At 39.6% G+C, this 6,887-nt stretch overlaps 1 protein-coding gene across 1 annotated transcript in view; it reads right to left on the bottom strand.

The window, feature by feature from the left end:
• The window catches only part of Pla2g4a (phospholipase A2 group IVA), a 144,432-nt gene extending 139,429 nt beyond the window's left edge, over positions 1–5,003 (bottom strand). Inside the window, exon 1 of the mRNA NM_133551.2 lies at positions 4,899–5,003. The gene's annotated coding sequence lies outside the window, so the exon portion shown is untranslated. The remainder of the gene's footprint in view (positions 1–4,898) is intronic.
• Between the last annotated feature and the right edge of the window lie 1,884 nt (positions 5,004–6,887).

Raw genomic sequence — 6,887 nt, forward strand, 5'->3', positions numbered from 1 at the left:
TGGTTTTGATAAAATAGCATATGCCTTTAAAGCACTGTGTGCGTACATAAAATGCTAAGCAGTTCAAAAACCCTGAAACTAAATCTGAAACAAATCTGAAACTAATCTTTTCAAAGAGCCTGCGATGTTGGTGCAGTGTCCTATCCATCACTGAGCAGGTGGCAAGGGCAGAGCAATGGAGCTGCTGTGGGACGGGGCTTTGCGAGCATGTGCTGTGCTGAGCCTCCCCTTAGTTTTTCTGTTAACCACAGCTGGAGGAGGCTAAGAAGCACACATGAAGCACATCAAGAGCAAGGATTATGAACAACTTGGCCGCTCTAATAACAAGTTTCCAAAGTGCATCAGGTGCAGGCCATGGACATAAGCTAGTACAGAGAGCCATTTGATTTTTTTCCCCCAGATTTCTCTTTTCATCCCTCTAAGTATCAACAGCAGTGACTGCTCTGCTAATTCAGCCATCAACGAAAACATCAACAAAAACAAAGCTGAATGGAATTTTCTGTTCATGCTATTTGGGGTTGTTTTGTTGTTGTTGTTGTTTTGTTTTGTTTTGTTTGTTTCTTTTTTTGTTTTGTTTTGTTTTTTTCAGTATTGAGGACAGAATCTACAGTTTAGTGAATGTTTGACAAGGAAAAGGACTTAATGTGGCACCCAGGTATGCCTTGGATTTGCTAACCTCCTGTGTCAGCTTCTCTCAAGTAGCTGGGATTACCTGCCTATGCTATCAGCCTCGGTTAAGAATGAAGTTCTTAGGTAGCCTTCTTATAAGCCACTTGTCGCTATATAAATAGGAGCTAATAATAGAACTCACATTTTTCTTCAAACTAAATGATTGGAAAATAGTTCATAAACACAGACAAATGAATAAAAAAATATAAGTTGAGTCTTGTGGACACATGAGTTTTCTATATTTGGTAAGGATGCCAAAATTAGGCATATTAGGGACACTTAGCTCAAAACCTACTCTTCACTTAAAATATCTGACGTTGCCTGTAGATTCCAAGGGCAAGCAAAGGAGTAGAAGGTTGAGCAGATTGTTCACAGATGCATGTGTTAAGAAAGAAAAGAAAGATAAGGTCTGCTGTCTCTTGTCTTTCAATCCCAGCTCACTCAATAGGCACGTGTTGCATTTTTCTGTAGACATTTGAATTAATTAAGCGATTAAACTGGTAGTGCAGGTTTTCAAAACTGCTTATGCTCAACACTGAATGTTTGTATTTGTTTTAGAAGAAAGGGAAACTGTATTTAAAGATAGCTCTGAGTGGATTAAAAGCCACAGACAGTAAAACACTGAGGGCTACACATCAAGAGCAGCAAAAACATGCTTCAGCCCACCTGCAAAGCACGCACGCGCACACACCCAAACACACACACACCCTACAGGTGATCATATCAGAAGATCAGAAGAATATCTTCCCTGCTCACTGCCTTCTCTAAAAAAGGACCCCAGCATCATGATTCCCCAGCTTTGTCGCCCCACTAGTCAAGAGGTAGAAGATGATGAGTTGGTCAGAGTTGATTATTGATAAACGTGAACATTCGTTTTACAAACTTTCTTATGAGTAACCATCACATAGCCAGCTCTTGGCCTTTGCCCTACTTTCTCGTAAGCAAGCCTGGATATCTCTAGTGCTGTGAAAGATGCTACAGAAGGCTTGAGGCTTCTTCTCAGAAGTCTCTTGCATTTCCTCAATTCTGGTGAACTATGAGTCTGTGAGAATACTGTTTCCTCTCACGTTCTTGTGCAGTCCCATCCACTGTGAAGGGGAGTTCCATGAAACACTGAGACCGAACTCCCTAAAACAGGAGGAAGGTAGTTTCTACAGGATCTCTATTTCTACTTTGGAAGTACATCGTTAAGACTCTTGACATTCTTCAAAATCTATGAGGATTCCGAACAATCTTTGATAGTGCGAAGAATAGCTGTTCAGGTTTGCTAGGCTAAAAGTTAATACTGAGGAAAAACTGTTAAAGTCACATCAAAAGGTGAACCCTTCTAAGTACCATTCCGAACCTGCTGAACTTGGTTAAGAAAGAGATGTGCCTGGAAATAAGGCAGCGCTCTTCCTGTAGCAGGTGTCTGAATGACTGGATTCTCTGCTTTTTCTGTATGAGACCATCCAATGTTAGGCAAACTCCAGTCCTGAAGCTACTTAAGAAGGATACACTCCTCCAAAGCAAAATGGCAAAGATTAGGTAGTATTCAGAGGCATTTTGTTAAATATTTTGAGCATTGTCAGCACACTGAATTTTATTTTTATTCCTATTTTCCAGCTTAAAAAAAATGTAACGATGTGGAGATTAAGGAACTAGGTGGTTTATGATCTCATTGCTATCTAGAAATGCACTTGTAAGGCTGAATCAGATTGAGCTATAGAGACTGATATAAACTAATATTTATAATCAATCTAAATATTCAGTCATTTAAGATTGCTCAGTTCAGCATAGCCACAGACTGAAGACAGCTCATGGTAAGAACCATAGTCTTTAGTTCATAGATTATCATCAACCTTGGTAGGATATCATCTCCTACATGATATCTGACTCAGAGTAGAGACTTATTAGTATTTGCTGAAAATATGGATGAATGTAGAGTTGCAGTTATCAAAATATGTTTTAATTAAAGTCATAAATTGGTGGAGAATGCCATATAAAATGGCACCAAAATCTAACTCCCCAATTTGTAAGTTAATGAGTAGATTCTATAGTATAAGGGAAAATATTTAAAGGCATAAATTAATGAAAATGCATGGATTCTTTTTCTATGTGTTAATGCATGATAGGTAACCGATGACTACCAAAGGAGTAAGTAAACGAAGGCCATTTAAAAGTAAGTAACTCCTTAGAGGAGAATCAACATATGTTTTTATTTTGTTCTTTGCAATTGTTCTATTATTTAGCAAGATTTTGACAATGGGTGTGATAGAAAAATAAGACTAAAGCACAGGATCAGTCCGGGAAACACAATTCACAATGTTAGGACAGAGCAGGATGTGTAGATCCACTTCCGGCTCCAGTCAAAAACTTGCACCTATTTCTCCATTGAATTTATTGTGTTTAAACGAAAAGACCCATCAAAAGTTGCAAACGATGATAGGCCTGATGTTTCATGGAGATTGTCGTTGGGGTTGAGTCTAGAATCTGGGTCACTGGCTTTCTAGGAAGTGGTTCTACTCGTGGCAGTGGGGCGCTTGGAATTCCTGTCAGTGAACGAGTGCCTGTGGAGATGCTGGCACAGTGGAGCAGCTCCACCTCACATGTGGAAGTGTTTGCTGCTTCACCTGGATAAAGCATCAGAGAGTCCCAAGGTTTGTGAAAATGTCCCATTCCTTTGGGAAAAAATGTGTGAATTTCTTTTTTTTTTTCTTTCAGATTTCTATGCACTGGACAAGCATGAGTTCATTATCCTAGGAGAACTTCAGAGTTCTCAAAATGTTTGTAAAGGAGTTAGCGATCATAAAGAAAGAAAGAGGTATAACCAGCATGATGGCGTACGGTAGGGGGATGTGAGGATATATAGAAAGGGAGTAAAAACGGACGTGGCAACTTTTGTCTTCCTCTTTTTTTCTACTCCTAGAACATGCTTATTAATATTTAAGCAATCAAACAATTAGTGTCAGGACTCTGCTGTCTAAGTAGCAGCACTAGGGAAGACAAGGGTTAAAAACAGGCCAATTGACTTCTGTGACATGAACTTTACCAGAGGCTAAGACGTGTGCTTCCTAACTTTATTTTTTTTCTATTTAAAAATAAATGCTATTTGAAAACGTATACAGTTAAAATGAAAGTGTTCCTTCCCATAAAATATGTTTTCCTTAGAGGAAGTTCTGTAAAACTTTGAGAAAAGGCCATTAAACTTCTCTATGAATTTCACAATTATTGCTTAATTTAAAATTTAACTCTTCCTGAATTCAATTGAAACAGAGACTAGCTTCATTGCGAAGGTCTCGATGTATCTGGGATATAATTTCAGACTCGATACGTTTATTTCGTTAAACTCCCTGTGAATTTCTTTGACTGCAATTTCAAATGTATTCAACAAACAGAAGAAACAAATATACACCATTCCCCAAATTAGAATCCAAAATATCTTACTAGAATCCACCCTTTCTAAGTGGCACATCTCTAACACTCTCCACTGGCCTTCAGTGAAAGTAGTTTAAATCATCGGCCAACATCAAGAACATTTTTCTTAACCCAGTGTTTGAAGTGATGAAATCATTACAAGTTGTAAAAGACACAAAGAGGTTAAGTCACTTATTTCAAAACCAAGTGCCTTTCCCGCTTTCATCTTTTGAACCCCAATTCTAAAAACGGTATTCGCTTTCAAAATTTAAGCATGCAACTGGATAAAAAAGTTTTGACCCGTTCTCCTGTCAAAACAAGTTACCCAAAGACTGCGAGCAGCAATGTTTGTAGTTCACAGTTTTTCAGTATTATCTGTCACAGCACACAGAAACCCATTAAAGAACCAGGAATTCTCTGCCTAGTATGACTATTTTTTTATTAATTAAAATTTAAATGAGTCACCAAACTGCCCCTGACCATCTTCACTGGCTAGCAACATGCAACTCAAATCCAGGAGTCAGGAATCACTGGGAGGCATCACGTGGAACACGACCGAGCGCCAATTCACTTCTCTATACTCAATTTCCCAGCACCCGCTGAAGGAAACGACCTATACCTTTATTCCAATCTGCCCTTAGACCCAGGAAAGCAAATCCTCATCAGTTAGAAGGAAACTGAAGCCTGCTTTGTGAACTTTTCCCAAAGGCAGAGGAGTGAACAAGTGAGGTTTTAATCACGCGTGGCTGCCTTCCTGCTAGGAAGCTGCCCTGATGATATAGCTACGAAAAGTGCAAGAGGAAGCAGGCAGGGAGAGTAAATACATCGCTTACAGTTCCCAGAGTTAAATGAGAATCCTCAGGTTTCTCTGTGCCTTCTAGCTCTCTGTCAGTCGGGAGCCCTGATGGGAGCCCTTCACAGTTCCGACTTTGAGAAAGTCTTCTCCCGCTGGTAGGAGGGGCTAAGAAATGGGCTGGTCTCTGTGGATGTTAAGGTGGAATTCAAGAGAGGGCCAGAGCTCCTCTGGTGAAGACTAATGTTATAAATGTACATGCTTAATTTTCAGAAACAAGGCTTTGAAGTCAGAAAATATGCTTTAAAAACATGTGATCTAACTGGTCCTAGGGGTGTGCATGAAAATATGCTTTAAAAACATGTGACCTAACTGGTCCTAGGAGTATGCGAGTGTGTGCATGTTTGTGTGTGTGTGTGTGTGTGTGTGTGTGTGTGTGTGTTTTACTGCTGCTTGCCCTTAAGCAGTCACTACTTCCTCTTTTTTCCAAAAGACTAAAAGTGAAGTTGAAAAGATAATGAATTATGTTGAGCATTTTTAAAGTCTTTAAAAAGCGATGTTTTAAACAAACCTCAAATTATTTATTTATACATATGTGTGTGTGTGTGTATAAAAAACAGTTGAACAATGTTGAATCACTTTAAAATGCAAACCTTTTCAAGCTTTTCTCCCCAAACTCAAAACCCCTGACCTATTTAAGACATTTCAAAGGATAGAACACACACGTTCCAATTCAGAAACAACAACAAACCAGGCAGAATCCCAAGTCTGAATACATTGTAAAGCGTATAATAACTTCTGTGTGAAGAAAGCATTGTATCCCTTGCAAGTGTGGTAGCTCGCACCTGTCATCCCAGCACGTGGGAAGCACGAAGTATCTATGGATGAGTTCAAGGTCAGCCTAAGCTACATAGTGAAGCCATATCTCAAAGCAAACAGACATCATGAGAATTCCCGAAACTCCACTATTCTAAGTACCCTGGTTAGGAAGCCTGCAGAGCCTCTACCATACCAACAGCAGTCACTATCTTGTCCTTCCTCCCTACAACTCCTTAATTCATTTCCTAATTAGTATCATCAATATTTTTTTAAAGCACTTCTCCTCTTCTTTTCTCTCAGGTTGCTTTCTATCGCTGGGATAAAATTTTCTGACCAGAAGCAACTTGCGAAGGGAAAGCTTCGTTTGGGCAGACAGGTCCTGATGGTAGTCCATCAGGAAGAGAAGTGGAGTAGGAATTCAAAGCAGACAACCGGAGGCAGGAACCGAAGCAAAAACCAAGGAGGGATGCCTTTTTGTTCTTATCTCATAATTTATTTCTTTTTGATGTAGGAGACAGACTCTCTCATGCAGCCTAGGCTGGACTCAAACTGAACTGGCCAGCAAAAGATGACTTTGAACTCTTGACTTTCCTGCCTCCACCTCTCTGGGATCAAGGGTACAAGACACCATACCTAGCAATTCATGTCATTATACTTTTAAAGGCTCCTTTTCCATTCACAAATAAAGTAAAAGGCGAATCTGGCACCTCTATTCTATCACAAAGTGCAAGTTTATGTGGTATGAATAGAAAGATTCGCACAGTTAGAATAAATATAGCAATCCACTGTAGAAAATACGGCTCCACATAGTCGTGTTCACCAACAGTTGGATTAGGAATTAGGTTGCCCTAATTCCTTCTATCCACTTACAGCGATAATTTCACAAGTTGTTTTTTGCTCTCCAAGATCCCTCTAAATTTGGTGGAGCAAATGTCCATCCAAGTTTAGTGACTCTGTCACAATGGGCACAAACCCTATTACTCATCTCACAGAAGGACTTCCAGGCACTGCAGGGTTTTGAAAATATTTATGCTGTCGGAATTTAAATGCACTGACGACAGTGTGTAGTCTAAGCCCCATTGCCACTGTGTTGAGGCAATTCTGAGTAGAAAGAATTATCTCTGAGTAAATTTCCTGTATTTCTCAAGTAGCTGAGCTTTGAAAGATGTCACTAGAAGGTTTTTCTTCAGCACATCGGTTGCCTAGGGCC

The sequence above is a fragment of the Rattus norvegicus genome, chromosome 13 (assembly GCF_036323735.1).
Source record: "Rattus norvegicus strain BN/NHsdMcwi chromosome 13, GRCr8, whole genome shotgun sequence".
Classification (NCBI taxonomy): Eukaryota; Metazoa; Chordata; class Mammalia; order Rodentia; family Muridae; genus Rattus; species Rattus norvegicus.